The 14,161-nt window shown below is 43.3% G+C and overlaps 1 long non-coding RNA gene across 1 annotated transcript in view; it reads left to right on the top strand.

Moving 5' to 3' along the window:
* The first annotated feature begins 437 nt into the window (after window positions 1–437).
* LOC142827594 (uncharacterized) overlaps window positions 438–14,161 on the top strand; it is a 66,916-nt gene continuing 53,192 nt past the window's right edge. The window contains exon 1 of the long non-coding RNA XR_012902278.1: window positions 438–509. This is a non-coding gene — a long non-coding RNA (uncharacterized LOC142827594). The remainder of the gene's footprint in view (window positions 510–14,161) is intronic.

The raw sequence follows: 14,161 nt of genomic DNA, 5'->3' as shown, positions 1-14,161 counted from the left end.
CCCTTTTAGTGTGAAAAGCCTCAAGAACCCACAGAGTTTCACAGGACAGGTCTGTGGCTGCCAAGACTCTGAAACAGAGCCTTAGGGCAACCAGGATTCCTGTATTACTTTGTGTCCCTGAAATGAATCTAGCCAAGTCAGATTCTTATGGTAGATTTGTATTGTACCACTTCAGGGCACAATTCTCCGAGTGAGTGTTTGCAACAATAGAGGGTAGCAATTAATCTGTCACCTGGTTTACAGAATCTGAAGTTCTTACCTTATCACAGAGATAAAGGTTAAGCCATAGTCCACCCTAGCCAAGCCACTGCAATGGAAACTGTTATTAACCCCATTTCTGTCTTTGTCTCTTTGACCTCACTTCCACGTCAGAGCTGCTGAGTCCCTCCAAAGGATAGCATTTATTCCAATCATCTGATGCATTTTCTCCTTTGTTTTTCAGATGAATTCACGTGCTCTGCTGCTGAGGTTTTCTGTTGATAGGTGCTGATTTTTCAGACATTGGGAAGGTATGTGTGTATCTCCTGCGAGTGTTTCAAAACTGATCCCTTGAGGACCAAATCCATGATTTTTCCAGGGACTGAGGTGAGGCTGACTGGTCTGACAAAGCCCTGGCTCAGCTGGAATGATTTAGCTGGGGTTGGTCCTGCTTTGAGCAGGGGGTTAAACCAGATGGCTACGTCTAGATTGCATCCCTTTTTCGTAAAAGGGATGCAAATTAGACGTATTGCAATTGTTAATGAAGCGGGGATTTAAATCTCCCCCGCTTCATTAGCATAAAAATGGCTGCCGCTTTTTTTCGGCACGGAGCTTTGCCAGAAAAAAGCGCCAGTCTAGATGCGGATCTTTTGGAAAATAAAGCCTTTTCCGAAAGATCCCTTATCTCTTAAGGCTTTATTTTCCGAAAGATCCGCGTCTAGACTGGCGCTTTTTTCTGGCAAAGCTCCGTGCCGAAAAAAAGCGGCAGCCATTTTTATGCTAATGAAGCGGGGGAGATTTAAATCCCCGCTTCATTAACAATTGTGATACGTCTAATTTGCATCCCTTTTACGAAAAAGGGATGCAATCTAGACGTAGCTGATGAGTGATTTTCAAGCTATGGGTTGTGACCCAGTCCGGGTCAAGGAATGTCAGGCGCTGGGTCTCATTGATGTGGGGTGATCAGGTGACAAATGGGGATGCTAAGGCAGGCTACCTCTCTGTCCTGGCACCGCAGACTTCACTGTGCCCCAGAAGCAGCTGGCACCGGGCCTGGCTCCTAGGTGGGAGGTGGAGGAGAAAGCGCTAAGAGCTCCATGTACTGCTGCTACCCTGAGCACTAGCTCTGCATTCCCATTGGCTGGGAACCTGTTGCTGGCTGCTTCTGGGGTGCAGCATGGTCTGAGGTACCAGGAGAGTCCAGAAGCTGCCTTAGTACCCTTGATGCACGTCTGACCAGGAGCCGCTCAAGGTAAGCGCCTCAAGCCTCAGACCTGACCACTCTCCCTCAAAGCTGAGGCCTCCTCCTACATGTCAAAGCTCTCATCCTCAGAGCCTACACTTGAGTTAAATTATGTTGAGTCACAGGCATCAACAGTTTTCTTCAACTCGGTCATGAGAAAAAAAGTTTTAAAACCACTGGTCTAGATGACCTCTTGAGGACTCTCCCAGCCCTAATCTATGATTCTATGAGTGTTTCTCTGGGCCCTGTACTGATATGGGCCAATTTCAACCGGTTCTTTAATAACCTGGTCATTCCCCCCTGACAAGTAGGTAACAGTGATGATATATGCACATCCCATCTGCCTTCAGGGTGGATAGGGGTTGCACTGACACTGCTGATGCTGTCTACCAGACTGTCTTGAGCCTCACCACAGTGCAGTCCATTGACTAGAGTCAAAGCAGCAAGCAAAGTGGCCTTATGACTATGGCACAGAGCAGTTTGGCTTAGTGGTCAGGGTCAATATATTGGTACTCAAGTATGTAGACCTTATCACAGCAACACATGAAAACAAAATTTACTTTTTGGGTCACAGCAATGGTCCATCTAGCTCAGTATCTTGTCTTCTGAATGGCCAATGCTAGATGCCTTAGGGGAATGAACAGAACAGGGCAATATATCAAGTGATCCATCCCCTTTCATCTAGTCCCCGCTTCTGGCAATCAGACATTTAGGGACACTCAGAGCATGGGGTTGGGTCCCTAAGGATCTTGGCTACCAGCTGTTGAACTTACCTAATTCTTTTTGAACCCGGATATATTTTTGCCTTTCATATCATGCCCTATCAAGAATTTCCACAGGTAGATTGTGTATTGTGTGAAAAAGTACCCCCTTATGTTTAATTTAAATCTGTTGCCTATTAATATCATTGGGTGACCTCTGGTTCTTTTGTTATATGAAGGGGTAAATAACACTTTCTTACTCACTTTTTCCATGACATTCATGATTTATGGATCTCTGTCGTATCTCCCCTTAGTTATGTATTTTCCAGTCTCAGTCTTTTAAACCTCGCTCTTTATATGGAAATTGTTCCATACCTCTCATCATATTTGTTGCATGACTCTATACTTTTTTCAGTCCTAATAGATCATTTTTGGGCTGAGATGACAAGAACTGTAAGCAGTATTCAAAGTGTGGGCATATCATGGCATAGTGGCATTACAATCCTTTGCTGAATGATAGATAAGAAGATTCAGTTAGCTTTCTTTGCTGCTGCACATTGAGGAGATTTTTCATTCACACTGATTCCAAGATTTCTTCTTTCAGGTAATTTAGATCCCTGCATTTCGTATGCATAGTTGAGAGGTTGTTTTCCAATGTGCATCACTTTGCATTGATTAAGATTGACACGCATGTATCATATCTCCCATGCTGTTCCTGCTTGGGAACTTGTTCATATTTAGGAATGGCATTCATATTTTTGTACCCACTGGGTAACAGTGCAAAACACAGAGGAAAACTGAGGCACACATAGGATTCATAAAAGAATTATTGATAATTCCCACTCCATTACAGAGGGCATAGAGGAAGATGGAATTGACAGAATGCAAGGTCCAGTAAGGAGAGTGGCAGGCAACTAGAGATAAGCTGTCAGTGATGCCCCTGTGCAGAGCTTTGAATGTCAAGGCAATGAGCTTGAAACTGATGTAGAAGGAGATGCAGAGGCTGTAAATGGTTTTGAGGAAGGATGATTGTGAGAAAGCAGAAGTGATGGGTGAGAAGAGTTTAGCAAGACAGGAGAGTAGCAAATGATGGTGATGGGAAAAAAACAGACAGAAGGAGGTTACCGTAATCGAGCATGACTATCCAGGCATGGACAAGGAAGGAGTAATTTTAGAGACGTTAAAAAGGAAGAAGCAACAGAATACAGAAATGACCCTTGAGAGAGAGAAATGAAGGATGGTGATGGAAAATAGGAAGGTGTAGGTAGTGCTGTTGGTCAGTTATTTTATTATGTACTGGACATGTTTTTCTGTGAAAGTGACTTTAACCTTGATGAAGAGCTGTATGATGTATTTAAATCAGGGCTGGGTACAATACGGCCCGGAAGCTGGATCCAGCCCACCAAGCCACCAGATCTCGCCTGCGGACCATCCTGCCGGAACCCTAAGGCGCATGTAGCTGCTGAGGTTTAAAACGCAGTCCCTGCAGCTCTCTGCTCTGCAGGGAGGGGGAGGCATTGTGCGATCTCCCCGCCCATAGGCTAATCCTCGGCTCCTATTGGCTGGAAACAGCCAGCTAATCAGAGCCGAGAGATTGGCCTGAAAGCCTGGGGCAGTGCAAGCTTCTTCCCACACACAGAGCTAAGAATCACGTGGAGGAAGCAGCCTGTATTTTCAAGCAGTCTGGTGCTGCAAAAGTCAGGGAAACCAGCTTGCCTTGGGGGTGCTGCAGCCTGCTATCCAGGAGACCCTTAGGTAAACTCCTCCCAGGCAGCGCCTGCCTCTGGCACCCCAGCTCCTCCTGCACCCCAGCTCCCTTCCCCAGATCACCATCCAAACCCTCTGCCTCAGGTGTCAACTGCCTCCCAGACCCTGTACCCTTTCCTACACCCCTCCCCCAGGCCAAAATCCTCTCCTGCAGCCACACTCCCTCCCTGACCCTACACCCCAATATCCTGACCCAGACCACAACCCCCTCCTTCACCCAAACACCCTCTTAGACCCCACACCGTCTCATTCACCCTTCTGCACCCAACCTCCAACCTAGACCCCCCACCCCTCCACAGAAAAGTGAGGCCCTTGACCACTTACTGAATTTTTAGTGGGGAGCCACTCCAAGATTTATTGCCCACCCCTGACTTAAAGGCTTTTAATAGTAACATGATATTGGAAAATAAGTAGTTCATGATGTATGCTGATTTACATGTGTCATTTTAGCTGACATTAGGGATTGAGCAAAGAACCTCCATTCCTGAAAACATTATTAGCATCAGTTTCAGCTTACAAGCTAGTCTCTCTAGCTGAATTGTTGTAGACTTAAATCTCAATATCAGGCACAATGGTCATCATGTAACACACACACACTGACCAGGCAGTTGCATTTGCTCACTGTTGTCAAAGTAGTGCCTTGATTGATGTCAAAATGCTGTAGATTACCAGGGTAGATATTAGCAGCTGACCACCTATTAACAGAAGAGCAGATTTACAATGAAACATACCTTGCCCTGGCATGTCCCCCTCACCCTACCCCCATGACATGGGGTCCCCAGGGCTGGACGGTCCAGCACTGGGTCCAGCAATGCCCCTCCTATCCATGCAGGGGGTAGTTGCTCTGTGGGGGGACAAGTCCCTCTGCGGAGGGGGCTGTAGGGGGAGCAGAAGAACAAGGAGAAACATTTGACAAGTTCTGCAATATTGACAATTGAAAGTGTCTCTTTACAAAATATTACTTATGATGACTTTTATAAAGATAAAAAGTGTAGAACGAATGCTAACTGATTTTTTTTTACATTCTTCCAACCTCGTTGTTAAAAATATGGTCCTTAGTTTTGGTCTTTCTTCAGATGCTAACTAGTGGAACATGTTTTTCTTGCTAGATTAAAGAGTTGACTATTATCAGAACTCTTTTCCTAAAGTAGACTGTGATCAAATCTTTTCTAACCTTCTCTTGCACAAACTAAAGTGATTGAGCTCTGTCTATCTCTCACTATAGGCATGCACTCCAGACCTCAGAGCATTCAGATTTTTCTGAGTCCTTTTCCTATTTTTTAAAAATCCTTTTCGAAGTGTGGGAACAAGAACTGGATGAGGTATTTTAGTAATGAGCTCATTAATGGTGTATGTAGAGGCAATATCACCTCCCTACTTCTACTTGTTATATTTCCCTGCTTATGCATCCAAGAATTACATTTGCCCTCTTAAATACAGCATTGCACTGAAAGCTCATGTTTAATTGGTTATTGATCCCATGATCCCAGAGTCCTTTTCAGTGTCACTGCTTTCCAGAATACATTCTTCCATCTTGTCAGTGTAATCTACATTCTTTGTTCCTAGATGTATGACCTTGCTTTTGGCTGTATTAAAATACATATTGTTCACCTTGGTCTTTCTTACTAAAGTGATCCAACTCAGAATGCATAATTGTCCTGTCCTCATCATTATTTATCACTTCTCCAGTTTCTGCATCATGCATATTGCATCATTTGCTTTCAATAACATACCTATGGGTACGTCTAGACTACACGCTTCTTTCGAAAGAAGCTTTTTGGAAAGAATCTTTCGAAAAAGCTTCTTTTGAAAGAGATCAGCTAGACAGCCACAACTTTATCGAAAAAGTGATCTGCTCTTTTGAAAGAGAGCACCCAGGCAATCTGTGTGCTCTCTTTAGAAAAAGCCCTGTTTGTGGTCAAGGATGCCTTTTTTTGAAAGAGCTCTTTCAAAAAAAGGCATTCTTTCTCGTAAAATGAGGTTTACCTCTGTCAAAAAAACTGCTGCATTCTTTTGATTTAATTTTGAAAGAACATGGCGGCAGTCTAGATGCAGGTGAAGTTTTTTCGAAAAAAGGTCACTTTAATAAAGAAAACCATAGTCTAGACCTAGCCTAAGTGAGCATTTCATTGTATCTATGAGTATTAACAAATGGATATGGTAAGGGTCTAGATTATTTATTCTGAAATTATTGGTTGTTGATTCCCATTTCCCTTTCAAAGGGTCTGAGTTCTGTGTTGATCTTAATCAGACTTGCTTCCCTATTAGGGTTTACCGTGATAAGATTGAGCCATATAGATCTTCATGGGGGTTGCTGAATCATTCATGCCATCAGATGTTTTTGGCCACTGTTAAAAACAATAAGGCTACATCTACACTGCAGAGCTATTTTGGGATACCTCTGGTATCCCGACATAGCTATTTCGCATCTTAAGAGCTCACTATTCCAACATTCCTGTAAACTTTATTGCTTGAGGGTTAAGGGATGTTTTGGAATAGTGCTTTATTTCAAAATTTGGTGCTGTGTAGACACTGCCCAATTTTGAAATAAGCTATTTCAAAATTACCTTGAAATAAGCTATGCATGTATGTTTTTGTTACCTATATCTTGTTACAAGTTTAATAATTTAACCAGATTAACTTGCAGATATAATTGTAAGGCTTTATCCTGATCCTGCCACCTGTAGCCTGCTTAAACTTTGAACAGGGAAAATACAGGTCGTAAGACAGAGACCTTCCAAATAATTATTTGGAATACCCTGGAAAATACTTGGGAAGACTTTAACAGACTATCTAAGCTGCCTTTGGATTTTTGTCTGTGGAGGTGATTCCAGAGAGAATTTTACAAGGCAGCATTTTATTCTGTCATTGCTGTGCTCTGAACTACAAGCACTGGAAGTCACTTGTATCTATATTGATCTTTCAGCCATTTATAACTCTCTTCTTTCTTTATTAGTAAATCTTTACTTTGAGTTACTGAAGGATTGGCATCAGCATGATTACTGGGTAAGATCTGAGACTCAGACTGACTTGGTGGTAACTATCCAGTCCTTTGGGATAGGTGAATCATGTTTTCAATAATTTCTCACTATATTAGACTTGGTGGTCTGGATGGGAGTCAAGGACTGGAGTGTCTAAAGGGGTCTGTATTTGGCATCTTGTTAACCAGTGTGGTATTGCTGAAGCTGTTTTGTTACTGCCTAGGTGAATTAATTATAGAAGAAACCATCAGTTTCAGAGATTGTCTGCCCTATTTCGTGCAGTCTGTCCTGAGTATGGCATTCTCAGTGTGGCCTATTCAGGTACTCTTACAATCTAAGAAAAAGATTTTGTTTCTCTCTGTTTTAGATAGAGGCATTTTTCCATTAAATAATGTTTTGCGCCAATTATGCCATCTCATTTGGAAAATATTGCTAAGCCATTTAAATGCTAAAATATTTCCAATGTGTGGCTCTGTAATGTTAAAATGTTGGATTTTACTACTAACAAAAAAAATCCATATAAATATGTAGCTTTATATAAGCTGTCAGAGTGAGAGCAATGCATTAAACTGCAAGGATGATAACCTGCGGTACAAATCCATGCAGATATTAGATTATATTTGGAATAATTTTACAACATAAAACTGGATGTGGTCAATTAATTCAGAAGCAATTGAAAGGTGGCAGATGCTACATGCTTTAGAAACAAGAAATTATTTATTGTAGTCACTTCTATTAAAATTCATGATATAGTTCTCTCCTTCTCAAAACTGGTGATGGCTCATTGATACTTGGCTTTGTCATCAGTTATTGGATGTTATTTAATTAACAAACAAATGCTCTTATTTGAAGTCCATTATGACACAGTATCTGTTCCATGTGAAACTGATGTAGTATTGGACAGCACTCACAGAGTGTAAGGTCAAAATTTCAGGCTGAAAAATATTTTGCTCTGTGTGATGCTGACCTAATTTCCACAATCTGGTCTGGAGAGTCTTGAAATAATGGTACTTGCTGTAGGTTTTTCTTTTTATTCTTTCATTTAAAAGACAATTTTTTTCTGTTCAATCAACCATTAATAAAAAATAAAGTCAATCAGGCAGGGGATTTATAAGAAAAAATATACTTAACTAGGGTATGTCTACACTACCCCGCTAGTTCGAACTAGCGACGGGTAATGTAGTCATCCGCACTTGCAAATGAAGCCCGGGATTTGAATTAGCGGGGTAGTGTAGACATACCCTAACATCCCTATTTTGGCTAGCTTGTAAAAAGTGAAAAATGCCACTGGGTATGGGGGATAGGGACTCTATTTAATCAGGTATCATCCTCAGTTATGAACACCAGCTATATTTTGCAAGATGAAGGAGAGATGAAGCTTGGAGACAAATGGAATGTCATGTGGCAGACATGGAGCTGCTATGTAATCTAAGAATACTGATAAATAGTAGTTTTATGACTGTTGTATGTGACTTAGTAACTTCACCTCCCTGACTGTATGCATGTAAGGTTGCAAATGATGACCTGGTTTCTGTATGCATCTAAGGTTATAAGTGATGGCCCGCTTCAATGCCAAGTTTGAAGTGACACAGGTGCTTTGCCACAGGTGTGAATCAAATGACCAAAGGGCACTAAATAGTTAAAAGAATTATCTGGTGAGATATGTGGATAGGGGGATAGGTTTGTCAGGCAGCTCTGACATGGACACAGAGATGAGTCCTGCAGGAGTGTAATATAGAGCCTTAGTAACATTCATAGAACCATAGAACTGGAAGAGACCTCAGAAGGTCATCAAGTCCAGCCCCCTGCTCTAGGCCAAGTCCAACTAAATCAACCCGGCCAGGGCTTTGTCAAGCCGAGACTTAAACACCTCTAGGGATGGAGACTCCACTACTTCCCTAGGTAACCTATTCCAGTGCTTCACCACCCTCCTAGTGAAATAGTTTTTCCTAATATCCAACCTGGACCTCTCCCACCACAACTTGAGACCATTGCTCCTTGTTTTGCCATCTGTCACTACTGAGAACAGCCTCTCTCCATCCTCTTTGGAACCTCCCTTCAGGAAGTTGAAGGCTGCTATCAAATCCCCCCTCACGCTTCGCTTCTGCAGACTAAACAGACCCAAGTCCCTCAGCCTCTCCTCCTAAGTCATATGCTCCAGCCCCCTAATCATTTTGGTTGCCCTCTGCTGGACCCTCTCCAATGCGTCCACATCCTTTTTGTAGTGGGGGGCCCAGAACTGGACACAATACATTAGTAGATTGTTTTTAACATCTTTTTTCTCTGAAATATTTTGGTTCTAAATAAAATACTATTATGCTTTAAGAATTCTGTTCAGTCCTGGCATACCACTAGTTACTATTCCCCAGGAGCAGGATAGCAGGTACTGAACTCCATTCAAGCTTGCTGAGGTAACCATGGTTAGTACATGAGGACTACAGCCTAAGACCCAGTCTGAGAGTGGGAGAATCATGATTGCACCATGAAAGATGAAGACCAAAGGCGTGAGGTTTATACATTTAAGGAGAGTGGGGGTAGAAGAACAGATCAGCGCCCTTGAAAATTTACAACTTAGAATCAGAGCTAAAGCATCTTTGCCCAGTGATAATTACTACGATTGTTATATGTTAGAGGTACAATCATATGTCCAGGAGTGGCTCGAGGAGAGCTGCCGGCAACTGGTGCCCTAGGTGGAATGCGCGATCGGCGCCCCCGCCTCCATAGCCCTCAATGGTGTGATGTCATCATTGGGTGCTGCATTAAACACAGCACCCTAGGCAACTGCCAAGGTTGCCTACATGCACGGGCTGCCCCTGCACATATCACTTCTACATTAAAGTGATACCCAGTATGTAGTGTGGAATTGTGAACATCGCCATAATCTGACAGACTTTCTTTTGAGCCAGATCCTTCATCTTTATCTTTGAAGTGCATAATATTTCAAGAATCTTTTTCTCTCTACTAATTATTTTTTCTGTCTATTAATGAGCAGGGACATGTAATAAATGCACAAAACAAATATGTACAAATTCAGGCTGAATCCAACAAAAAAAGTGTATAAATTTAGTTTATTTCATATCTATTCCAATTTCAGTCAATATCCTTGAATAATTGTAATGCCTTCTTGAAAAAGAAGACGAGGAAGAAGAGAGAGAAGGTATTTTAGAAAGACCTAGCACAGAGGCACACTGCAAAAATATTTTTTGTCATGAAGCATTGCCTGGAATTTCCACATATTTCTTTTTCTACCATTAAATATGAAGCACTAAGGGCAAAATTCTATTCTCAGATCCACATTGCGGGTGTCCACTGATGTTCTGGTACAGTGGGATTTTTGCACATGTTGAAAAAGTAGAATATCAGAGTCAATATCTGCTGTGCAGATCTGAAGGAGAATTTTGCCTTAACTATTAAAAAGCCCAGTCTGTTATGCAAATAGCCCTGTTTTATAATACATAGATGTCACACTGAGTCTGCAGGGAAGGAAAATGACATTTTCTGGTAGAACCTTGGCATCCAAGTCCTCTCTTTCCAAACATAATGCTACTTCTGTTTGTTCATAGATTGTTACTGATTCTTTTTCCTCTAAAAATTAATAGTATTTCTTTTCTGCTTTTAAATGCTGAAGCATGTATGATATTTCCATTCTATTTCATCTTCCCCCTCCTTAGCCTCCTTACTTTTTTTTAAGCCGTCCTATCAGCTTTTTGTCCACATGAGCTGTTGCCTCTTCACTCTCCTCTTTGCTTCTCTTATTCTTTGGTTCTTTATGCCCGTCTCTCTCACATTGCTCCATGCCAATGTGTTGACAAAATGCAGGAGATAGAATAGGGAGGGAAAGGGCTTTTTAGGCAAATCATAGGACATTTTGAAAAGGAAAAATGCTAATTCAGAATGTCAGGAATGGTGTCTCTAGCCTCTGTTTGTCATGGGCTGGAAATGGATGACAGGAGATGGATCACTTGATGATTCACTGTTCTGTTCACTCCCCTGGGGCATTGGCCACTGTTGGAAAATAGGATACTAGGCTAGATGGACCTTTGGTCTGACCTAGTATGGCCATTCTTATTATGTTAAAAGAATGATGTGGGGTTGAGATAGAAAAAGACCAGATCATGGTTTTGGAGAATCTACCTATTAGGTAAAAGCTTCTTTTCCTTGACATCTTTTCTTACATTTTATCTTCTTTCCTTCTTAGAGGTTTGTGACAGACCGGGCCGGGTCTGGGCACAGCTGAGGGCATCCGCTCAGGGCGAATTGCTCAAATTCAGGACTCCTCACAGCCCCCAGACCTTTCCAAACAGGCCACAAATCAGTCCCACAGAGCACTTCAGCTGCCTGCCTGAAGCCTCACAAGCAAAACCCCTCCAACATCCCAGCAATATCCGTGCCCCAGATGGCCCCAGGCCTCATACACAGGTGGGGGAGGAGGGGATCTTAGAACCCAATCCCACCTACCCCGAACAAGTTCTGTTCGGTTCCAAGAAACCAACCACAGATTCCAGGTCAATTTACCCTTCGGATCTTACCCACAAATCACGCTGAGCCAATCCTTTAGCATCCAACATCTAAATGTTTATTGCTACAAGAAAGAAAAGCATGCGAGTAAGGTTGCTAAAGAATCATACATTACATGCATCGAATCTCCCAGTTCTCGATGCATGCTCTAGCAGAGATGTTATAGCTGCTGGCTTAAAAGTCCTTGTTGCACACCCTATAGCACCGTGGTCCCCAATGCGCCCACCAGGTGCTCGGGGCTGGCCTGGCCCCGGGCACATGGCGCACGGGCGCTTGCGGGGGGGGGGGGGGGGCGCGCTCGGCGGGGTGGAGCACCGGCCCCGGGCGCGCGGCGCTCGGCGGGGGGGGGGCGCCGGCCCCGGGCGCGCGGTGCTTGAGGGTGGGGGCCCCGCCCCCCGGCGCGCACGTGTCCTCACCCCCTGGCGCCCGGCGGGCGAATGGCCACGCCCCCTGGCGCCCGACAACCTGAAAAGGTTGGGGACCACTGCTATAGCAGGATGGTTCCACAGTTCTTCCTGGCTTGTGATTCCCTGCGAGGCCGCATCTGGAGAAGCAGATCTGAAGACAACATGGAGTTGGCCACACGGCCTACTTATACCCCCTTCCTGGCTTCTTCCAAGCTGGAGGGAGTCACATGGCCAGTGGCCAGGTGTGTCTTTGGCCTTCAGAGGCCCATTGTTCCCTGGAGCTTCGCTCATTAGCATATCCATAGGCAAACATTCCTAGCCCATTACTCAAGCACATTCAGAGAGACTTCCAGTCTCCATACAGAGTACAGATTCCTAACTCCACACACAGACATTATACAGATATATGAAGAGCAGATACAGAATCAGAAGAAAGTAAGATTTTGTTTGATCCCTCACACGCCCCCCTTGTGCCACTTTTGGAGCGAACACCCCCCGGTGCAGCAGTGACCCGGCTGCTCACAATCCAATAACGTGACAAGGTTCACCTTCAGTCTGTGCTGCCTCTTGTCACTCACTCTATTTCCTTCTCTCTCATTCCCTCTGTTCCCCCCACCCCCAGGAGAGGTGCTGCTGGCAACAGCATCACCAATCAGGGACATGATTTGCATGGGGCCAGGACTGGTTCTTCCTTTCACCTTCCCAGCTTGGAGAGATTTCAGCAGTCTCCTAGGCTACGTCTACACTACATGTTTTTGCAGAAGAAAATATGCTGAAGGACTCATTAGCATAGGTTGTGACATCATTAGCATATTTTCTGCTGTTTCTTTTTGCGCAAGGCTTTTTTGAGCACAAAGAAGCAGTGTACATGTTTCCTTTTCATGCCAAAAATCCATTTTGTGCAAGATCCTTATGTCTTTCTGGGACAGGCATAAGGATCTTGTGCAAAATGTGGTTTTTACACAAAAAGGAAACATCCTTGCGCAAAAGACAACCTTTTGCGCAAAAACCCCTTGCGCAAAAAGAAACGGCAGAAAATATGCTGAGTCCCTCATTAGCATATTTTCTGTGGCTAAAACGTGTAGTGTAGACATAGCTCTAGTCCTTGAGCCACTCTGCAAACTTCCGTCTAACGAAAGCCAATTCAAACCTATTTAAAAAAGAGCTAGATAAATTCATGGAGGCTAAGTCCGTTAATGGCTATTAGCCAGAAGGGGTAAGGAATGGTGTCCCTAACCTCTGATGTCAGAGGGTGGAGATGGATGGCAGGAGAGAGATGGCTTGATCATTTCCTGTTCGGTTCCCTCCCTCTGGGGCACCTGGCATTGGCCACTGTTGGCAGACAGGATACCGGGCTGGATGGACCTCTGGTCTGACCCAGTACGGCCGTTCTTATGTTCTGTACTTAGATTAACAGTAGTATTAATATAATTATCTATCTTTCCCTGATACAGTTTGCAGACTGGAGCGGGTTACATTGCAGAGTCACCAGGGTTTGAAATGCCCTCTTGTTTTCACTGGGAGGTGAATTGAATAGTTAGGTGTATTTTCTAGCTTAGTTTCTACTTGAATGCTTAGGGGAGTTATGAAATCTTCATCACTGGAGATATTTAAGAGCAGATTAGACAGACACGTGTCAGGAATGATCTAGATGGTGCTTGGGCCTGCTGTGAGGGCAAGGGACTGGACTTGATGGCCTCTCGAGGTCCCTTCCAGTTTTCGTATTCTATGATTTTATGGTTCTATCATCCATTTTTTGTCTTAGCCTTATAGCTGCCTGATCATTAACAATATTATCTGAGCTTTCTGACTATGGTTCTGATCAACTGCTTACATATAATACAGAAGCACATACTGTGAGTAGTAGTGATAAACATACTGCGAAGAGCGAGCTCATATGAGTTATTGCATTTGTCATGCATCTTTGATGTTTTATCCACTTCACCACTCTTCTGTCCATTAAGTCCTCTTAATTAAGAATGCTTCTATTATTTTAACTCTGATCAGCTTCAAAGAGCTGTCATATGTTTTAAAATCAATCAATTCTTATCCAAATATAGAATTTTCTCTCCAAACTAGATGGATTTGAAGTACAATATTGGACAATATTCAGTCCTGCCACAGCAAAAAGTGGAAGGGCTGATATCTTTTGCCCCTAGAAAGTTAGAAATGGGGCCTGATAGATAGAAAGTGTCAATTCCCAGCTGCTCAATGGAGCAACACAGTGTTTGCTTCCAGTCCTAGAAGATGTGCTAGTAAATTCAGGATGCTTTTTTGTTAATAGAAAAACACTAGATCATTTTTAGAATTGTCTTAGATATATCAGCTATAAATTTCCTGCTGAGC

Source organism: Pelodiscus sinensis, chromosome 3 (assembly GCF_049634645.1).
Source record: "Pelodiscus sinensis isolate JC-2024 chromosome 3, ASM4963464v1, whole genome shotgun sequence".
In the NCBI taxonomy this organism is placed as follows: Eukaryota; Metazoa; Chordata; order Testudines; family Trionychidae; genus Pelodiscus; species Pelodiscus sinensis.
This window is presented reverse-complemented; position numbering and strand designations above follow the sequence as displayed.